The sequence below is a fragment of the Sinohyriopsis cumingii genome, chromosome 3 (genome assembly GCF_028554795.1).
Source record: "Sinohyriopsis cumingii isolate HCF-2022 chromosome 3, ASM2855479v2, whole genome shotgun sequence".
In the NCBI taxonomy this organism is placed as follows: domain Eukaryota; kingdom Metazoa; phylum Mollusca; class Bivalvia; order Unionida; family Unionidae; genus Sinohyriopsis; species Sinohyriopsis cumingii.
In genome coordinates this window covers 85,043,331-85,066,530 of record NC_142963.1, presented here as the reverse complement: position 1 = coordinate 85,066,530, position 23,200 = coordinate 85,043,331, and the positions used below count along the sequence as shown (strand labels likewise).

General features: G+C 33.1%; 1 protein-coding gene across 8 annotated transcripts in view; it reads left to right on the top strand.

Annotated features, from left to right (window-relative positions):
- LOC149803230 (uncharacterized) overlaps positions 1 to 23,200 on the top strand; it is a 425,110-nt gene that overhangs the window by 324,802 nt on the left and 77,108 nt on the right. The gene's annotated exons all lie outside the window — the stretch shown is intronic.

Here is a 23,200-nt window from a genome sequence, read left to right as displayed (position 1 = left end):
CTTGGCATTTACACTGCTTTACTCCAGGCATTTACACTGCTTTACTCTTGGTGCTTATGCTTTTATGTTGCACTGATTTCCATCATATTACAACCTTTCCAGCAAGATCTGCTAAAAAAATTCTGATGGTTGTTTTTTGCATATCAGCTGAGAAAATATACTTGCTCATAAGTATAGTCCAACTGCAAATAATATAGACTTTGATCTGCCATTGCATAATGCACCAGAAAATCAGAGTCTGTGTTTTTGTTCTACTGATTACTCCTAACAGAATGCATAGACCCAGATTTGCTGGCATATAATGCAAAGGCAAAACTAGGTCTGTTCGGTTTTCAGTTGGATTCAACTTATAAGTAAGTATATACAGTCAGTATTTTCTCTTTGCTGATTTTTTGTCTTCAAGAGAAAGGACACAAAAGGTAGGGAAGTTGATCTCACATGTAAATAATTAATTGTTAAAACATGACAGTGTTTGACAAAACCTGAACAATTTCTGAAATTTTGTTCCCTCAGTGCAGTTATGTGCTGATTTTTGTCCCGTTTTTGCATCAGTGACTTACCTATAATAGCCTGCAGTGAACAGACACTTTCACCACTGATATTGTTTCTAAAACTGATTTAATCTGTGCACATGTAGCTCATTTAATTGAATGTTGGACTAATAATCCAAAGGTTGTGGGTTCAGTACCTGCCCAGTCCAAAACTGATCGTTTGCCTCATTGTGTCCTTGGGAAAGGCACTTAGTTCCCATTATGAATACTATGTTAAAAGTGCAATTAAAACAGAAAACAAACCCCCAAAAAGAGACTTAAAAGGACTTTTATTTAGAAGATAACAAGATTATTTATTGATACAAACTGTTAATAATACACTAGAGTATATGTGCAGACATGCAAATAATTTTGGATACTAGTTGTTCTGGTAAGTTATATAATATCACAATTTTTTGGTTGAAAATCATATTTGGATATTTATCAAATTCACTTGCAAGTAAGCACAGCTACTAGAAGTAATTACTTGCAAGCAAGAACAGTTATGAAGTAATTTCCTGCATGCAAGAACATTTACATTAAAGTAATTACCTACAAGAAAGAACAATTACTATAATATAATTATCTAAAAACAAGAACAGTTACGGTACTATGTCATTTCTTGCTTGTAAGAACAGTTACAATGAAGTAATTGCCTACAACCAAGAACAATTACTATAAAGTAATAAAGTAATTATCTAAAAACAAGAACAGTTACCAAGAAACAATTAACTGCATGCAGGAACAGTTACTATGAGTAATTACCTGCAAGAACAGTTACTGTGAAATAATTACCTACATTGTAGATGTTAACAAATTGAAAGGAATTTTTCTGCATTTGTCAGAATTAAATAAAACAATTTCTTGAACACAATGTAATGTTCCAAATTTCATTTATATACTTGACAAATATTGTTTTAGAATAAATTTTTTCACATGTAGGTGTCGCTTATTTGAGAATATGCATGGAGCAAGGTTAGAACTGGTTATAAATGTGTCTACCTGTATGTTTATACTTATTTGTACCATAATTCTGTTCATTCATTTGTTTAGTAAGTTAGTGTTTAGACTCTGCATTTATTTTTCCAAAATGTGGGAGATAGTATTTTCCATGTGAGTACTTGGGGGAAACTTTAGTTCTGGCAGAATACAGCAAACATGGGAGATTTAAAACATGAGTTTCATAGGAAATATTTATAGCATGTTCATTTAATATTTTAAGTATGTTGTTTGATTACTGAAGTTTTTAAGAATTTATATATTATTACAGTATTGCTACAACAAATAGAGTAGCCCATGCTAAGAGCTATAATCTTTAATGGAAAATGTTATATTAAATAAATTACAATTTCCATTATATAAAACTTTTAAAAACAGACTTTAACCTTGAATGGAAAATGTTATATTAAATAAATTACAATTTACATTATATAGAACTTTTAAAAACAGACTTTAACCTTGAATGGAAGATGTTATATTAAATAAATTACAATTTCCATTATATGAAACTTGTTAAAAACAGACTTTAACCTTGAATGGAAAATGTTATATTAAATAAATTACAATTTACATTATATAGAACTTTTAAAAACAGACTTTAACCTTGAATGGAAGATGTTATATTAAATAAATTACAATTTCCATTATATGAAACTTGTTAAAAACAGACTTTAACCTTGAATGGAAAATGTTATATTAAATAAATTACCATTTCCTTTATATAAAACTTTTTAGAAACAGACTTTAACCTTGAATGGAAAATGTTATATTAAATAAATTACCATTTCCATTATATAAAACTTTTTAGAAACAGACTTTAACCTTGAATGGAAAATGTTATATTAAATAAATTACAATTTCCATTATATAAAACTTTTTAAAAACAGACTTTAAAATAATTGTTGGTGATTATGTTTAATCAATTGCAATCAACAAAATAAGATTAGCTGATGTCATTTATACCTAACAAATGAAATAATATTTTCCACCATAGATTTTATGGTCATTACGGTCATTACTGAGTCCATATTGTTGAAGAGAGGAGTCATCCATGTGTATCAATATTTACAGTATTATCTTTGAATTCCAATTCAAACTGTTCTGAGTCTAGGACATGCCCCACCCCACCCCCATTCAAGCCTGCTAATATTGAATTTCATATCCTTTATGGGAATCTCCAGCACTATAAATTGATTAGATTATGATGAACTTGAAATCCAAATTATACACCTGACAGTATCAATGGTTAGAAAATCTTTGGAATCTCATTATACATCAGAATCTAATTATAAGTTGATGTTATTAGTACTGCAGCTTTGGGAATGTTTTGTGATCTGGCACTTAATTGATGGCTGTTGGCTTATTTAGAATTCCTTGACAGTGCTGCCTCCCTGGAGTGTAGCAGAGGATTAATGTCTTAAAATAGGTTAGTCTGAAATTGTATGCTTTAAGCCAGATTATTGGATTCCACAGACCTGCAGAAGATAATTTCATATATATGGTGGAGCTTAATTTACAGTACATCCTGGCATTGTGGAGCTTTATGTACATTATGTACTGGTATGGTGTAGCTTTATGCACAGTATGTACCAGTTTGGTGGAGCTTTATGTACAGTATATACTAGCATGGTGGAGCTTTATGTACAGTATGTGCCAGTATGGTGGAGCTTTATGCACAGTATGTACTAGTTTGGTGTAGCTTTATGCACAGTATGTACCAGTTTGGTGGAGTTTTATGTACAGTATGTGCTAGTATGGTGGAGCTTTATGTACAGTATGTACTAGTAATGGTGGAACTTTATGTACAGTATATACTGGCATGGTGGAGCTTTATGCACAGCATATACTAGTATTGTGGAGCTTTATGTACAGTATGTGCTAGTACAGTGGAGCTTTATGTACATTATGTACTAGTATGGTGGAACTTTATGTGCATTATGTACTAGTATTGTGGAGCTTTATGTACAGTATGTACTAGTATGATGGAGCTTTATGTACATTATGTATTAGTATGGTGGAGCTTTATGTACAGTATGTGCTAGTTTGGTGGAGCTTTACATATAGTATGTGCTAGTTTGGTGGAGCTTTACATACAGTATATACTAGTATGGTGGAGCTTTATGTGCAATATGTACTAGTATGGTGGAGATTTATGCACAGTATATATTAGTATGGTGGAGCTTTATGTACAGTACATTGTATATATTAGTATGGTGGAGCTTTATGTACAGTACATTGTATATATTAGTATGGTGGAGCTTTATATACAGTATATATTAATATAGTGGAGCTTTATGTACATTATATATTGGTATGGTGGAGCATTATGTACAGTATATATTGGATTGGTGGAGCATTATGTACAGTATATATTGGATTGGTGGAGCTTTATGTACAGTATATATATTGGATTGGTGGAGCTTTATGTACAGTATATATTGGATTGGTGGAGCTTTATTACAGTATATACTAGTATGGTGGAGCTTTATGTACAGTATACGTTAATATAGTTGAGTTTAATGTTGCATATTTCATACGTAAATACTGATACCATATCCTTGTCAGCATTAAAGATAGTTGATATTAAGGTTGTAGTCTCCATTCTTTAACACTTGAATGATAGCTTTTTTTGACCACCTTTATCTTTCCCAATATTTATGAAAACTCCTATTATTAGTCTATGAGGTTTTCTTTCCACCAGCCATGATGGTCTGTTGTTGATTCTGGAATTAATTTTTTCAATAAGGTTTGGTCAATTTTCACCACTGTGTGAGATCAAACCCAGGACATCATAATTACCTGTATTAGATAGATGCTCTAGTGTATAAACTTGAAGCTTAACATTTATTCTGGAATTAAAAAAAATAGACTTTTTTGGGTTCATTGATTGCAGAAGCTGCTTATGGTTTGTGCATTGGATATTCATTTTAAGAGAGTAACAAAGAATATGTTCACATATTATTTAAAATCACATTACTGTGAAAATTATACATGTATATATGAATGCATTCAGTAATAGTGAAAATTCCTTATTAGATGATAAAGTATCTGATAGTCAATGTTAAACATGATTATTACACATCAGTAATTTTAGCTTCAGTGATCAAAGACTAGTAAAGTTAGACCAGAAGAGCATTTGTGGTTCTGCATCCAACATCTGGCATAAGTGAACAGTTGTTTGTTATCACTACTCCACATAAACTACTTTGAGAAAATTCATGAAACTTAAACTAGTTTAACCCAGCAGTCTTTGCTGGTCTTGAATGAAACTGGTGACCCTCAGACATCCATATGGCTGCCACAGTGGCCATCTTGAAAATCTTGTTGCTGCAATTTCTGAACAGATTGTCACGTTGACAAATGGTTTTCACTGAGAGATTTTTTTTAATGATATATATGTTGTAGTCTTGAATGGAAATGGTGCTGAGTTGACTTCCATCTTCAGAATTTTGTTTTTTGCTACTCCCCCTGAATGGATGGTCATGTCAACATGGAATTGAAACTGAGATATTTCTTATGATGTCTATTTATTCTATATGAAAATTATGTCGATCAAAGATCCAACATTGACTATCTTCATATTGCTTCCTCTCCAAGATGGCTGGTCATATTGACATTGTGCTTTCACCAGAAGACTTCTTATGATGTGTAGTTGGTCCAGAATGGAAATGTTATGCATCTGACATCCAATATGGCCACCATGGCACCGATCTTGAAAATCTTGTTACTGTTACTCCTTGGGGAAAAAGTCATATCAGCATGATGACTCTTTATAACATCTTGTTTGTCCTAAATTAAAATGGTACTGATCTGAAATCTTATCTTGATGATCAATTTTGATCTGAGCTTGAAAATCTTTTTATTGCTACTCCTCTTAAATGGAAAATAAATTTAATTGTATTTTTTTTCAGAAGAGGTTTTATTATGTATCATTGGTTTTAAATAAAAATTATATTAATTGACCCTCACAGTATGGACACTATGGTGATCATCTTGAAAATATTATCTTGCCTCCTTCCAAAAGAATGGCTATATTAACATGGGGTTTTTGCCAATAGACTTCTTACAATGCCTAATTGGTTCTAAATGATAATGATGCCAACTTACAATCAGTATGGCTGCTGCAACAGCCATCATAAAAATTGTGCTACTCCTCCTGAATGAATGGTCATATTGACATGGGTTTTTTACCAATAAAAGACTTCTAATGATGTTCTTTAGGTTCCAAATTAAAGTACTGACAATCTGGCATACAATATATCCACCACAGCAGCTAAATTTTTAAATCTTTAAATATCTGATATAATTCCATGATTAAGTAGTTAAATGGAAAAAAATAGTCTTGTCTAGAATTCATGGAAATTCTTTGCACCCGTAAGGGTATCAGACCCTTTTAGGGATTCTTCTTAATATTATTAACTAAATTATAAATTTGTGGTTTCAGATATACTCATAAGCACATGCTTCATGTCACATATGACCTTCAGATAGTGTCATTTATCATTTGTAAATGTGGCAAATGTTTGCAAAGAGGTAGCCACTGTAAAAATTCCATTATATTTACTTCTTCAGGTTGGATGGTTTTACTAACACAATGTTTTTTAAATACTTGCATTATGTGGTTTTTTAAAAAAAATTATATGGTGCTAACCTTTAAAATAGCTGCCTTGACAGATGTCTTTACAGTCTTTTTATTGCCTGATAGATGGTCTTATAAACATAGGTTGTCACGAAATGAATATAGCAATATGTCATTGGTTGGTTTTGAAAATAGAATGGTGCTGATCAGACCATGTAAAAGAAATCTTATTACAACTACTCCACTTAAAATGTTGTTGATGTTGACAATTTTTGTGGTATGTAACTGCTTCTGAACAAAAACGATGCAGATCTCCAGACATGTCCATGCCTGTTTGAAGAAGTTTAAAAACCAGATCTATCTGACCTTGGAGTGAAGTTAAAGGTCAATGATAACATTTTATGTTCTTCAGAACATACTAAGACAGTGACTTATACCAATTTATAAGAAAACATTTTTGTTAACAACTTTAATGTGTTACATTTTCTCAAAAAATTTTATGATTTTTAATACTCAAGTGTTGTTAAAAATAAAAGGACAGAAGGAACAGACTTGTCCAGTATTGTGGATTATAGACAGTTGTTTTCTTCCATTAGTGCATCAGTCTCTTCAAGGTACTCTTGTTCTATTTTGCCCAAAAAGTTTTATTGTTAAGCCTAATGTAATCAGGAAAGTGAGACAGAGGTGTCACTTTCTGATGGCCTGTTGTCAATATACTAATTTATTAATTGTAACATGTTTAACTTTGAATAAACAGTAACTCAGAAAGAGTGAAAACAACAAGCTTTTTAAAATTTAACAAATAATTTATTTTTCTGAAAAAATTCTGATAAAAAAGGAGAAGAACTTATGGTTTCAAGAATCAAATCCAAAAATAATCTAAGAATAATCCACAAATTATTTTGTAAAAGTCCTAACAACAAATGTTCTAATGATTTCAAGTTCAAATCCTGATGGAAAATCCAAGGTGGATGACAATGATGTATGCTGTAGTCAGTACTGTGCTTATCTACATTTCCTTGTAGAAATACAAATAATGGCACTCCATTGTTGGAAATCCAAATTAAATTTGTAAGCAATGTCGTTCCAAAATTTCTGTGTGAGCATTCCTCAAAATATTTCCAGAGAAAAAAGAATTAATCCTTTTGAAATCCAACTGATCTGAAGAAATTTAGAACTATAAATCTGGCTACAGCAAAATAACTTGACATCAGTGTTAAAAGCCCAAAACTGAGAAATCTCTCACAAAGCATCTCTATTAAAACTAACAAATGTGCGTAATGGAAAAACTGGAATTGCAAAATCGAAAGTGGGGGGTCACATGATCGTGTTTATGTCACGTACACCAAAAATGACCCTGATGACAATCATTTTACTCCAAGAAATAAAAAAATAAAAAATTGTTGACATTTTAAATCATTTAGTCCCATCATGACCTTGGAAACAAACAATCATTTTAAAATAAAATAGAACTTGTTTACGAAAGTAGCTACAAGTTCTGAAACAAGGTCAGAATTTAGATCAACACCTGGTGTTTACAAATTAACAGTCAAGGTCAAAAAATTTTCTGGAAAAAATATCATCTCCAGTGAATAAATTTATATTATAATAACATATAATAGAATGCAATTTTTAAAACTGACAAATGATTAAATTAAAATAAATATGAATGAAATCAGATATACGCAACATAAGGCGTTGTTTAAATTTTATTTTGCATGTATTTCCATAAAATGGTTATGGATTCTGTTAATGCTTTTGGTGGATGTCCAATTAATTAGCAAAGACAATTCATTTTGTGACACATACTCATCCTTTTGAAAATGGCATCAGACAGAGATTTGCATCAAGATTCTGATTACCAGGTATGCTTTTGATGGCCCAAATGTTAGTCTTACCCCATCCTTTCCATACATACATTCATCCTGAAATTCTTTTTCATCTTTTATCTTGTTGTTCTTCATGTTTATGTTTATTTGGAAGGGTTTATCTTTCAGATGTCAACATAGATCATTTGAAAATGAAGGAATTTTTTTGTTTGGGACATTATAAGGGCTTCTGTCAACATATACATTCATATTTTATCATGATGTTGACATAAGCATGACAAATTTGGTGGTAACAATGGGTCAGAGACTTTGCATTTTCGTCAACATTGTAACTTGTCAACATGAGCGATGTTGATATAAGTGGGTCTCACTGTACACACACACATACACACACACACAATCTTGAAATTTAGTAGATACTATTGTTATGTACCAGCATATGCATATATTACTCTGTTGTCATGCTCTGCTGCATTATTTCAAAGTTAAGTCACTTTTCATGTTAAATGCAGTTACTCTGCATGATTATTCTTGTGTGTCACATTTTTCCACGGCTTTTGATGAATTGCCCAAAACTTATACACAAGGTAAAAATGCACATACTGTTCAGTTGCAATGTTCTGATGCATTTTACTGGAGTTACATTGGTACCCCTTTTTGTATACGTTATATATGATAAGTACTTTGCGGTTGCAATTAGTTCCACAGCTTTTGATTAATTGACCATAAATTTGGCAAACATTCTTCACCACATTTGAACATGTGCATGTGGTTTTGTCATCATGCTATGATATATTTGTTGTGGACTTGTGCTCCAGTTTAATTCACTGGTAGATATGGGTCTATGCAGTTTGTCAAGAGTAATGAGTAGAACAAACAACATATACCCTGATATACAGGCACATTATGCTAGATCAGGATCTTTGTTGTTTGCACTTTGACTCCAGTTTGGTGCTAATTCTATATACAGTATAAGAGAATTCTTGTATGGGTATCTTTTCTCAAAGACTTTCTGAAATTGTCCTGAAACTTGGCACACATCATTAACATCATGTGATGCATAGATGATTTATTTATAATTATGTCTACCATATATACTTTCCTATAAGTCAAGTACAACTGTAAACTGCACAGACCCAGATCTGCTGTCACATAATGTGCTGGCATATCTGGATCTATGCAGTTTTTTACGAGTAATCAGTAGAATAAACAACCCTGGTCTGAAGGTGCATTATACTGTGGCAGATCGGGATCTTTGTTGTTTGCAGTTTCACTCGACTTATAAGCCAATAAATACAGTATATATTTTTTAAAAATCTATTTAATATTCTTTTTCATGTTTGCACTGCCAATTTGCAAGTTATTGCTTTCTTCTGCCCACACCACTCATGTACTGTGGTATCTTTGTTGTAGTTGTTAATATTGATCCCTTCATGTATTCTGTTTATACTTGGATTTTATTAATATAAATCAATTCATTCTATGATGTACACATCTATAGTTTTCACTACCAGACCAAATTTGTCTTTGATTTGATCTTAACAATTTATTGAAAGAAACAATATCAATATAAGATTAAGTTTTCTCTTCTTGATCGATATGACAAACTTTGATTAAGTTTTCTCTTTTTGATCAAAATGACAAACTTTGATTAAGTTTTCTCTTTTTGATCAAAATGACAAACTTTGATTAAGTTTTCTCTTCTTGATCGATATGACAAACTTTGATTAAGTTTTCTCTTTTTGATTGAAATGACAAACTTTGATTAAGTGTTCTCTTCTTGATCGATATGACAAACTTTGGTTAAGTTATCTCTTTTTGATCGATATGACAAACTTTGATTAAGTTTTCTCTTCTTGATCGATATGACAAACTTTGATTAAGTTTTCTCTTCTTGATCGATATGACAGACTTTGATTAAGTTTTCTCTTCTTGATCGATATGACAAACTTTGATTAAGAGAGACAAGCTGAGGGTTCAAAATGATATTCAGTTTGACTTGTTTTAGAATTCCAATAATTTCTCTGCATTTACTATGTATTATTTAGTACATTATACATATATAATGAGTCTTTACAAATATACCTAAAGGCAGTTGACATCAGTTATATCAAAATTGAATGCTAATGCTATTAGTTGTGTTCTGGTCTGGTTTTCAAAGCCTTGAATATTTGTAGTGCATCACTTGATATAAAGGTGGCTCTAAATTGTTGTTGTTGTTTTGTTTTTAACTCCATTTTATGGTGCAACATAGGCTACACATGGTGGCCAGTATAACTGGAAGAACCCAGAAAACCTTGGTAAAAACCACTGGCACAAGGGAAGCTTAGCTGGCAAGCTTTCTCACATAGCACATTGGCAAAATAAAAGACTCATACCATACAAGTTCCGAATATTATGTTTTAAATTTTTTGTTTCTTTGAACCTGTCAATAAATTGAATGTCAATCAATAGACAAAAATAACATTATGTACAGTGATCTGCATTTGTACATGTAGCATACAAGACACCTGCAGATATATGATTGTGATGTAACAAGTAAATGACATTGATGTAAAAATGACAGAATATGAAAATAATGCTGCGGCTGAGCAAAGTGCATATTGTGAAATTTGAGCACTCTTAGGGCATTCATAGGGTACTCTTAGGGCACTCAGGGTACTCTTAGGGCACTCATAGGGTACACTTTGGGCACTCATAGGGTACTCTTAGGGCACTCATAGGGTACACTTAGGGCACTCATAGGGTACACTTAGATCACTCTTAGGGCACAGATAGGGTATGCTTAGGGCACTCATAGGGCATGCTTAGGGTATTCATAGGGTACTCTTAGGGCACTCATAGGGTATGCTTAGGGCACCCATAGGGTACTCTTAGGGCACTCATACCATAAACTGGCTGATATCAAGGCCAGATAGGATAAAGTTTATGGATGCTATTGTATGTCCTATTGTAAGATTTGAGGGCATGACATTGTTTTTAAGATGGTTGCAAATTATAGGAAACTGTCTCCCAATCTGGAAGACTGTTGTCTACAATTAGTGAGTAGGAAATGACTGTTTTGAAATGTGAAGTTAATGAAGATGCTTGATACACAGTTGAAGATATTTCTATTATCGTGAGCATTAATTTGATTGAGAATAAAAACAGAGATCATGAATCTTGTGAGTTATTGAGCTATCAAGACAGTTTTATACACATTATTTTTCAGTGGTCATCCAGGTTCTTGTGCTGTCTCAGCTATTTTCACTTGATGTTTATTATGCTTCCAAAATGTTGCCAAAAGTTGTGGAACACTAACAACCAACCATGTACACCAGTATCCAAAGTGTTGCCAAAAGTGGTGGAACACTTACAAACCAACCACATTCAACATTATCTAAAGTGTTGCCAACCATTGTGGAACAATACAAAACCAACTATGCATACCAGTAGCCAAACTGTCAAACTACTCCAACTACTTAGAAAAATTCTGTTATCAATGATTTGCTGAGGGGCAGATAATTTGGAAGCTGCCATGTGGTTGGCAGTGCAGTTTTTCACTGTATGAACAACATACCAAAAAGTCAGTACAAAGAGGCATTTAATAATTAGATAATCAGACTAAGAAACCACATAAGAGTACTTTGAGGGGATGCACTGAGATAATGTTAACTATTAAAGAAATAGACTAATCTTCAGAATGTTTTACATATCCATCATATATCAGTAGCATAGGAAATGTTGACACCTGGAATGTAAATGAAGTATTTGGGTATTAGGTTCTGTGATTGTTTTGTGTAAAACCTAAAGCTTCATGCACCCTTCTCCTCAGGTATATAATCATTAAAAAACAAATCTCATGTATACAGTTCACCTAACATAAATGCCAAGTCTACCAGATTGTCTAGTAGTATTTTGATTTTAGACACCCATCTTTAGATCTACCATTTTGCCAACAAAAACTCCTGGAAATAAAAAATCTGCCAAATATAAAAGACATCAGTCAAGCATATGTATTTCCATCTTAAACAACGTTCGGTGGATTTTTATGACTATTTTAATCCATCAGTCAAGTGCTTATAGACCTAACAAATAATAAAATCATGGCTTTTAACGCATGCTGATTCATTTACTGTATACACATAAGTTTTTGTTTTACTCATCAATAGTTCAATATTGAGTAATGTGCCATGCATAACAGCTTGCAGGCAACCTGATAGATATAAAACAGTCCTTGATGTAGTTGGAAATATTATAAGTAATTTTGGTACCATATTTAAATGTACCCTAACAGATTAGAAGGAAGATATTATATCAGAAAAAGAGAAATATGTTTGCAAGTTTTCAGTACTTGGTTAGAAGAATTTAAATGTGTGAAACATAGTGAAAAGGGAGAAAGCTTTGTTTGCAAACTTGCGACACACATTTAAACATTTCTAGTGGGGGAAAAATTGATCTTGAAAAGTATACAGCAGAAAACTTGGCATTTATGACTTAACAGCAACTGAGATCAGAATCATGTTATGATATTGGGAAATGTTACCAGCTTACTTAACAGCAACTGAGATCAGAATCATGTTATGATATTGGGAAATGTTACCAGTTTACTTAACAGCAACGGAGATCAGAATCATCTTATGATATTGGGAAATGTTACCAGTTTACTTAACAGCAACTGAGATCAGAATCATGTTATGATATTGGGAAATGTTACCAGTTTACTTAACAGCAACTGAGATCAGAATCATGTTATGATATTGGGAAATGTTACCAGCTTACTTAACAGCAACTGAGATCAGAATCATGTTATGATATTGGGAAATGTTACCAGCTTACTTAACAGCAATTGAGATCAGAATCATGTTATGATATTGGGAAATGTTACCAGTTTACATAACAGCAACTGAGATCAGAATCATGTTATGATATTGGGAAATGTTACCAGCTTACTTAACAGCACTGAGATCAGAATCATGTTATGATATTGGGAAATGTTACCAGCTTACTTAACAGCAACTGAGATCAGAATCATGTTATGATATTGGGAAATGTTACCAGCTAAATTAACAGCAACTGAGATCAGAATCATGTTATGATATTGGGAAATGTTACCAGTTTACTTAACAGCAACTGAGATCAGAATCGTGTTATGATATTGGGAAATGTTACCAGCTAACTTTTAATTCTAAGTTTCAAGTGGATATCCTAATTCTGAGACATTTTAGAATTATTTGATGGCCTTGTATATGGAACAGCCATGGCAGGAGTAGTTGTAGCAGTGGTAGCAATATTGAAACATTATTGATGATCATAATGAGATGGAGGTCATAATGGCAATGACAAATCACATACTTTTCCGCTATTTTTTAATACTATTACTCCAAAGAGACTCTGTTGAACCACTCTCACTGCCTGATATTCTTGTCTGCATCAGAAACATGCATTTTCACAATAATTCTTCAAAGCTTAAAATATTGTGCTGAAAAACTTTGTAGAAACACTGATCCATATGTGTAAGCCTACTAACCAATGCAAGGGGCCCCAGAGTGGCCGAGTGGTCTAAAGCGCTCTCCGTTACAGATCACTGCCATCTCACCTCTGTCTGCGTGGGTTCGAGTCTCGGATTTGGCCAGTGTGGATATGTGAGAAAGCTTGCCAGTAGCTTCTCTTGGGTCAGTGGTTCTTTCCAGGGTTTTTCCAGGTTCTTCCTCCCCTATTAATACTGGCCGCCATGTATAGCCTATCGTGTGCTGAAAAATGGTGTTAAACCCTACAACAACAACAACTAACCAATGCAAATTATTATTATCACAAATTACCACTTTATTTTTGTATATCACTGTTAAATATTTTACTAAAGGGTAAATAATACAGGTACACAAATGTTAATAATTTAAACCAGACATTGAAATTACTTATCTATGGTTTTAGATGCTGTAAAACCTTGATAACTCACACATTTGTCAGGCAAATACTATATGACTTGACAAGCTGATGGCCTGAATATTTTGTCAGAGTTTTTGTGTATTTAGAGCTTTCTGAGGCTGTAAATAAGACAGTGTGATACATCTAGACCAAGCAAGTCCTTCAAGTGATGTTTTTCAATCAGTTGATTGCTGCTTAAGGCATTAAAGGTTTGCCTATAGCCTACAAAATTTAAGACAGTTCAAAACTTGAAGGAAATATTTTGATCCACAACACTCTTAGCCATTGAAGTTTTCCTCTACCTAGTTTGTGGAAAATCCCTTTCCATAGATGTTAAATTGACAAATTGATTAGGAGAATAATGATGAGTGCAAGGCTTTAATGTATGGCAACAACACTCATTCCTCTGCTCCTCCCTGACCCAGACATCAATCACTTAAACCAATATGCCAAGAGTGCAGTGACTACTGCCTAGTCTAGATTGATTCATTTTATTATTGCCATCCATAAAACCTCATTCAAATAAACATTTGTATTGGCATTGTACAGTATACATACATTTTTATTGGCATTGTACAGTATACATACATTTGTATTGGCATTGTACAGTATACATACATTTGTATTGGCATTGTACAGCATACATACATTTTGGTTTTTAGCATGTTCATGCATTAGTAACAGATGTCTCCTTGCAGAGATTTCTCAGTTCTGAAGATGACCACAGTAAGACTTGAGTTCTGTTGACTACATTACTGTGTACTGAAGATGACTACGGTGTAACAGATCTATTGACAACATAGGTATTTAAGTGACTTCCATGATGTCCACCTACCTTGACAAAAAGCTCATTTCACACCATAGGTATTTAAGTGACATCCATGTTGTCCACCTACCTTGACATAAAGCTCATTTCACACCATAGGTATTTAAGTGACTTCCATGATGTCCACCTACCTTGACAAAAAGCTCATTTCACACAATAGGTTTTAAGTGACTTCTGTGATGTCCACCTATCTTGACATAAAGTCATTTCACACCATAGGTATTTAAGTGACTTCCATGATGTCTTTGATGTTAAGGAAATACTGGTGTGTAAACAATTTTTTAAATCTGAAAAACTGACATGTGAAATATATTGTTATCTATGGAGACAGTTAAGTGTTTTTTTTTTTTTAAACCAAGTATCTTCTAGGTAATGAAATGAAGACTGAGTGAATCAGTTTCTTTCAGTTGTACCCACTCAGATGACAGAGTGGTAGATACTGTTTTGACCTGCTGTAACAAGGGTCAGTGTGGAATAAATTTAATTGATGACCCTTCCTTGCAAAGATGGGTTTACAATGACATATTGTGATACAGGTAATCACTTATTCAGCTTTCATTTTCATAAAATTGACCACTTTTTAAGTAAGGATAATTAATGCTTGCAAAAATATAATTGGAACAATTTATTAGATAACAATACAAAATTGTATCTGTTGAAATTATCTGAAAAATAAGTTTCAATCTGATGACTATGAATGGATTGTGTGGATTAATTGGACCAGCGTATTTACTCACTTAAAAGTCTAGCCAGACTGCAAACAACAAAGATCTTGATATACTCTATCATAATGTGCCAGCAGATCAGGGTCTTTGTTGTTTGTTATATTAATTACTGCCAACAAATTGCAATGACCCAGATCTGACAGTACATTATGCGATGGTAGATCTGGGTCTGTACAGTTTGCAGTTGGACTCATAATCAGCTATACATTATGTTACATATGAGTTATTATACTCAAGGAAAAAGAGATTTTCATCTTGTATTTGAAGGCATGTAAATTGATTGGATCAAACCTGCTTGGAGCTAAGCTGCATCGGGCTTAAATATATTCTGCAACCATTGGAACCGTTTATTACTCCATGGAAATTTGATGACATTGATTATTAGGGATGTGTCAATCACAGACCAGAAGAAAGGATTATTTCTTTCAGAATCAAGAAATAGCTGTGAAAAACTGTAAGTGTTGTCCTTGCATGTTTTATGAGGGTGCTGCACTCTTCTTTCCTCCAGCAGTAATCTGGTACTCTGACCTCCTTTGGTAGTACCCTACCCTCATAATTGGCTACCCTGTCTGAAATCTTCAAAGGTTTTATACATGGCATACACTTAAATTCAGCATTTTGAGCATCAACTTTGAATCATTAAACTCTATTCTTCACTTAAATGGAAATATTATCATAAATGTACCAGCATGCAAATACCTGCTGTCATATTGAGGGCTTCATTAGAAGATAATTTGCCACAGGTAAAATGCCCTGACAAAGACCCAGTACCCTGCCTTGACACGCAACAAGCACCACACACTGCCTGGTAGTTAGGAATGTTCTTTCATTAATACTTAAGATTTTCTACCAAAGTCCCTGACCTTGTCACAAAATGTATACTTAGTAATGAGAAGAAATCTCACAGACCTTCTTCATACTTAAATCAACAGTCCTGGTAGTCTGTTTTTGGAAGATGGACAGAATATATTATCAGTGCTAAGTACAGTGCATCAGACATCATCAGATCACAACATATTCTGATAAAGTGTGCTTTCATATACTTAATAATAACAATTTTTTGTATGGGCCTCCTGTCATTTTAAACTGAGGTCACCCTGACAGATATCAGTGTTGTTTACTGGTCATAGAGAAAAAGATGGTCTGTTGTCCATCCATCTTTTAGCATGAGTTTAGTATCACTACTCTTCCTAATAAAACTTTACATAAACATTCATCCCATGATTTTGTTATTCCTAAATGAAATGGAGCTGCTCAGACATACAAATTAGGTGGTGCTCTGCAGTTTTGTTCTTTACATTGTGTTAGATTTGCAAAGAATACAAATTTCCCAGGTTTTCTTTACTGGTTTTACTAGCTATTTAAAATAGACCTTGTATATATAGGGTGATGCTCAAAGAACTTCTACTTGCATTTATTTTGGTGTTTGATTGATAGGTGTAATTTGGGTTATAGAGTATATAGCTTGGCCTTGCTCCAGATATGCACCAGTCAAGAAACTGCTAGCTCCACTTGGTCATTTTCACTTCCTGGACTTCAGAAGTGAATTGTTTAAAAAGAGAGCCAGTAAGTTTTGTTTCATTTAATAAATTTGGTTACTTATTCATTGCACTTTCAGAAGCTGATATTGTCCAGTTCGGCAAAATTCATTTTCCCAGTTTTAATAGCTGTAAAGATAGTGTACGTTAGACTAATTCAGCCTGAATTTTTTAGCACATTGGAGCAGTCATTTTGGTTAGCATTTGCTCTAAGCAGGTACAGTTTCAACAAGTTCAATATCAAAAGAAATTTCAGCCATAGTACACAAAAGTAACATTGATGTTTTCTCCATCCACTATGCATGTTGTAAATTCAAACCACTTCACCTTATGCCTGTCACTCTCTTAGAAGTTCATAATAATTTGAAAAGCTTCTTAATGCTGCTCCACAGACATGGATTGTAATATCAACATGGATTTTCACTCAGTTATAATGTTAAATTGATCCTGAATGAAAATGGTACAGATCTGATGTCCAATATGGTCACCACAGTGGACATCTTGAAAATTTTCTTACTCTTACTTCTCCTACATGGCTGGTCATATCATTATAGGGTTTACAGTAAGTTACTTCTGATGATATCAAGTTGATACTAAATGAAAATGGTACCAATCTGAAATCAAATAAGGCAGCATAAACAGCCATATTTTAAGTCTGTGAAAAATTGTCAGTGTTGTCCTTGCATGTTTTATGAGGGTGCTGCACTCTTCTTTCCTCAAGCAGTAATCGGGTACTCTGACCTCCTTTGGTAGCACCCTACCCTCTCCTTCTCCAACATTGATAGTCATATCAGTATGGGGTTTTCACTAAAGACTTATGTTGATGTCTAGCTGGTTCCCCCCAAAAAAAATGGTGCCGATCTGACATTCAGTATGGCTGCCATAGCAGCCATCTTTAAAATCTTATCAGATCTCTCCTTCAGCAAAAAGTCATTGACTTGTAGTTTTTACCAGACTCTTATTATTATTTCTTATTATGTCCAGTTGTTCTTAAATGCAAAAAGGTGCTGATCTGAAATTCAGTATAAGGTTGCTACTCCTCCTAAATGAAAAGTTCTACCTAGAAAATATCATTATCTCTACTAATCCCCAAATGGATAGCTATATGGGGTTTTCAGTAGCATGACTTCCTGTGATACCTAGTTGGTAGTAAATGAAAATGGTGCCAGTCATACATCCAATACATATCAATGACTGTCATAAAAATCATATTTCACTACTCACCCTGAATGGATGATCATTGTAATGGTGTTCACTTTGTTATAAATGAAATTTGTGCCATGCTGACATCCAATATTTGCATTCCAGTAGCAATCTGAAAATCTTATTAAAGCTGAAGACTATCAGAGATGGTTTCAATAAACAACATTTGAAAGAATAAGCGGTTTTCTCTTGAATTCCTGAAAATTCTTTTCACAGTACAGCATCAGTCCCATTGAGGGGCTCTTGTTTAGTACCACTTTGTCCCATGAAAAAACAGCTTCCATTGCCCAGCTTGTGTGAGGTTAACATTTTCTTCTCCATAAAAAAGGATCAATGGTTTCACCACTGATGGGATCAGAGGGGAGGGTTATTAGTTCTGCCTAAAATAAAAATTTCTTTTGATATATATGTATGTATGTATGTATGTATGTATGTATGTATGTATGTATGTATGTATGTATGTATGTATGTATGTATGTATGTCTGTATGTATATATGTATGTATGCATGAACTTACATACATATAAATTAGTGTTAACATCAGCACATTATGGTATTATGGTGCCAGTTGAATCTAAAGATCAAAACATGTAAAACTGAAGAATTGCATAAAAGCTTGAAGATAAATGCTTCCATATTAATATAGATATAAAGCACCACAATACAAAAAGGCAAAGGTATTTAATTTTAATATATAAAAAATAAAATATAAAAGTAAAAAATATAAAAAAGTTCTTAAAATGTTTTATAAAAAGTATATTCCATCAACAAAAATAGATTTTCTCAGGGATGATTTTATTGTGATAAAATTTGGCATAATTAAATACACCCTTTACACTGAGACTAGAAACAGGCATGTTTGGATTGGAAATCTGGATTGTTCCATCAGAAACAAGCATGTTTGGATTGGAAATCTGGATTGTTCCATCAGAAACAAGCATGTTTGGATTGGAAATCTGGATTGTTCCATCAGAAACAGGCATGTTTGGATTGGAAATCTGGATTGTTCCATCAGAAACCATCTTTCTTATCTAATAACACTTTGTACAAAAAAAAAAATCTAGTTCCTTAATTAAACAGTAGCAAACATATAGTTGTGCAGGATTTAGAAAATACATTTTTATATTTCTTGTCAATATGTCCTGATTTGAGGAAAGAATACTAAAGAACAGTTAAACATCTCAAAAGACATTTGAACATAAGATAATGTGTTTTCTATTTGACTTCCACTACCTGCTAATTATTGTTTCAGTCCAACACCAGAACTCCAAATTAGCAGTGTATTTGCACATTCTTCATAAAAAAAATAGATGCAGAATTTAATAAATTATGTTACACATGTTTAAAATTTAATTTTATTCATTTAGTCTAAAGTGTGTTTCTTCTGTTTCAATGTGTTTTTTATGGCACAGTTGATCAATATACACTATGCTATCATGACATAAATTCTTAACTCACTTGATATTCAATCAGGGTGATAATACTCCTTAAAGTACAATTATCTGAGTTACCAAGACACTTTCATTCATTTTCAAAGCATTTCAAGCCTACTGATGACTAAGATCCAGCTGTATGATAGTATTTTGCAACATACCCTTTGTAAATTGTTTTAATTTCACTCATGATAATGTTGTTATATATAGTATAATCTATAAAGAAAGACCACCAGTTTTGACCAAAAATCATGGTCTCTCGATACAGGTAATAATAATATATAATAAATAAATCCATGCATTGAGAAATTTGGTCTTTTAAGACAGGTGGTTTCACATCACACTTTTCTTTCAAGACAGGTTGTATTGTATCTATGTCTGAGAATTACAAATTTTGCCCTAAGCAAGAGAACTACATTTCCTTTGTTATGAATCATAATATTTCATTGTTAAAGATTTATATTGGTCATAGATATTAATTTGCAATAAAACCAAGATACTTGTATATACTTGCTTATCACTTGAGTCCAACTGCAAACAACATAGAATCTGATCTGCCATTGCTAATGTGCCAGCAGGTCAGGATTATGTTGTTTGTTTCACCGATTGCTGCAAACAAACTGCATAGACATAGATCTGCCTGTACATTATGTGATAACAGGTCTGGATTTGTGCAGTTTGCAGTCTGGCTCGACATGTAGTCAGTTATATACAATACTGGAATATAAGACTTCTACAGTGGAACTTGAAGCTTGGATGAATTTTTTTAAAAAAGGCACTTTGGAGCTTGCAGTGACAGAAACTCCAGAAATGACAAGCTGACATGTACATTATTTTTTCCATATCCAGCATAAGAGCATGGGAAAATGAAACTTTACATAGAATAATCTGGTTGAGCACAAATTCCTAGCTGGATAAATTGGACAACTGATTTAGTGATGTATGAACAATATTCATTTTTAGTAATATCTGCTATACATATTTTTATTTGCATTCCCTTACCATATCTTCATAAGTCATGCCCCTCTTTAGACATCTTGTCCTAACATCACATCCTGTAATATCCTGTCTCTCACAGATTTCATTTCCACTCTGTTGGCTTTGAAGGACTTCATGTATTGATGTCAAATATATTGTAAGGCATTTCATGAGTACTGTATTACTGGTAGGCCTTGCATTAAGTAGACATGGGTCAGATTTGATTTATTCAGTGTTTAACTTTGTTCATCAGTTTCTGCTCAAAACCTGACTTCATGGATTGAAACAAAATTTAGTAATGGTACAGGTCTTTGTATTAAGAAGTCCTAGGTTTGATTTGATTTGTATTTTTTTTTTAGGTAAATTATTTTTAGAGTTATGGTCTTTGACTTAGAATATTGTCTTTTAATTGCATCTTATTGGCATCCAAGATGTATAGATACATGTCAGGTTTTTTGCTGTACAGGCCATAGATGAGAAAAACTTATCTGATGGTCTGTTTTTCATCATCCATATGTTCGGTAGCACAAGATTTTGTATTGCTACTCCTCCTAAACTACTTGGAGGATTACCTTGAAACCTTATACACACATTCATCCCATGGTGTAGTTGTTCCTAAATAAAAATGGTGCTGTTCAGACATTTAGTATAGCCACAACAGTTGCCATTTTACAAATCTTGTCATTGCTCCCCATTCTAAATGGATGGTCATATTAGCATTGGGTTTTCACTAAAAGACTTATGATGTCTAGTTGGTCCTGAATGAAAAAGGTGCTGATATGATGTCCAGTATGGTCATCCCAGTGGCCATTCTGAATTTTTTGTTATTTCTGCTTCCCCTGACTGGATGATCAAATCAACATGGGTTTTTCACAAAATGACATCTTATGATGTCTAGTTGGTCTTAAATGAAAATGGTGCTGATATGATGTCCAGTATGGTCATCCCAATGTCCAGCCTGAATTTTTGTTATTTCTACTTCCCCTGACTGGATGATCATATCAACATGGGTTTTTCACAGAAAGACATCTTATGATGTCTAGTTGGTCTTAAATGAAAATGGTGCTGATATGATATCCAGTATGGTCACCCCAGTGGCCATCCTGAAAATTGTGTTATCACAACCGTAGTTGAACAGAAAGACACACTGATGTGGGGTTTTCATCAGAAGACTTCTTGTTATGTTCAGTTGGTCTTAAATGAAAATTGTGCTAACCTGACATCCTGTATGGCCACCCTAGCAGCCATCTTGAAAATTGTATTAATGTTACTCCTGAATGGAAAGTCATACAATGAAAATATTATCTCTGCTCATCTCCAAAAGGATGGGTACAGTATATAAACAAGTTTCTTATTGTCTCCCCTCCTACACTACTAGGAGAATAGCCTCATCAATAGACATCTTATGGTATATAGTTGGTCCTAACAGGAAATGATGCAAGTCATAAATCCTACATGGCTGCCAGGAAAACTTCCTTAAAATGTTTAGTTTCACTACTCCTGCTGAATAGATAATTATGACATGGGGTTTTCACTTTAAAAAAATGTATAATACTATGCACTTTGTCCTAATGGTGACAAGCTGACATTCAATATATTCTCCACAACAGCTAATTTGAAAGTTTTATTATTGATGAAGAATTCATAGATGGTTTCAACATTCAGCTGTTAAAAGGAAGTAATGGTATTATCTTTAATTTCTGGAAATTCTTTTCACCAAGTTCTTTGGAGTAGTCCTGTTAAATAATGAATTTTGTTATACTTTTTAAATTAATCAGCTGTTGCTTCAAAAATTCCCACTTGAGCAATAAAAATATTGGTTGAAGTGTGATGAATGCCTACAAAAGTGCTCTCTGCCAGATTAATCCTTATTAGCCATTTATATTCACAAAATACCATATACACTCACCTAAAATATTAGCCATTTATATTCACAAAATACCATATACACTCACCTAAAATATTAGCCATTTATATTCACAAAATACCATATACACTCACCTGAAATATTAGCCATTTATATTCACAAAATACCATATACACTCACCTAAAATATTAGCCATTTATATTCACAAAATACCATATACACTCACCTAAAATTTAAATTCAACTGTAAACTTCACAGATTTGGATCTGCCATTGCAAGATGTGCCAGCAGATTTAGATTTACTTAGTTTGTTAGGAGTAGTCAGTATAACAAACAACACTGATTTGCCAGTGCATTATACAATGACAAATGTCTATTTTGTTTGGGGTTGAACTTTACTTACAAGGAAGTATATACAGCAAAGGCCTTATTGTGCTAAATATTTTCTTTCAGAATCTAATATTTACTTCTAGTAGATGAACATATATGTAATAATGATTAATTAACAAATATGTAAAAGTGTCATGCAGCCAGGCAAACAATATATATGATATTTATTTCATTTCAGTTATATGTATACTTTGGATGATAAGCCTTTGATGAAAGGAAAATGTTCATGAAGTAAATATTTTTATTGTTCAGTTCATCAAAAACGATCCTGTAGTGCTGAAGTAGAAACAAAACCGGTCTGACTTGTTTTACAAAATTATTTGATAGGTGTTTTTTTGTTTTTTTGTTTTGTGGTTTGATTTATTTTTAAAGAATTGGTAAGGGCAGTAAGCATTT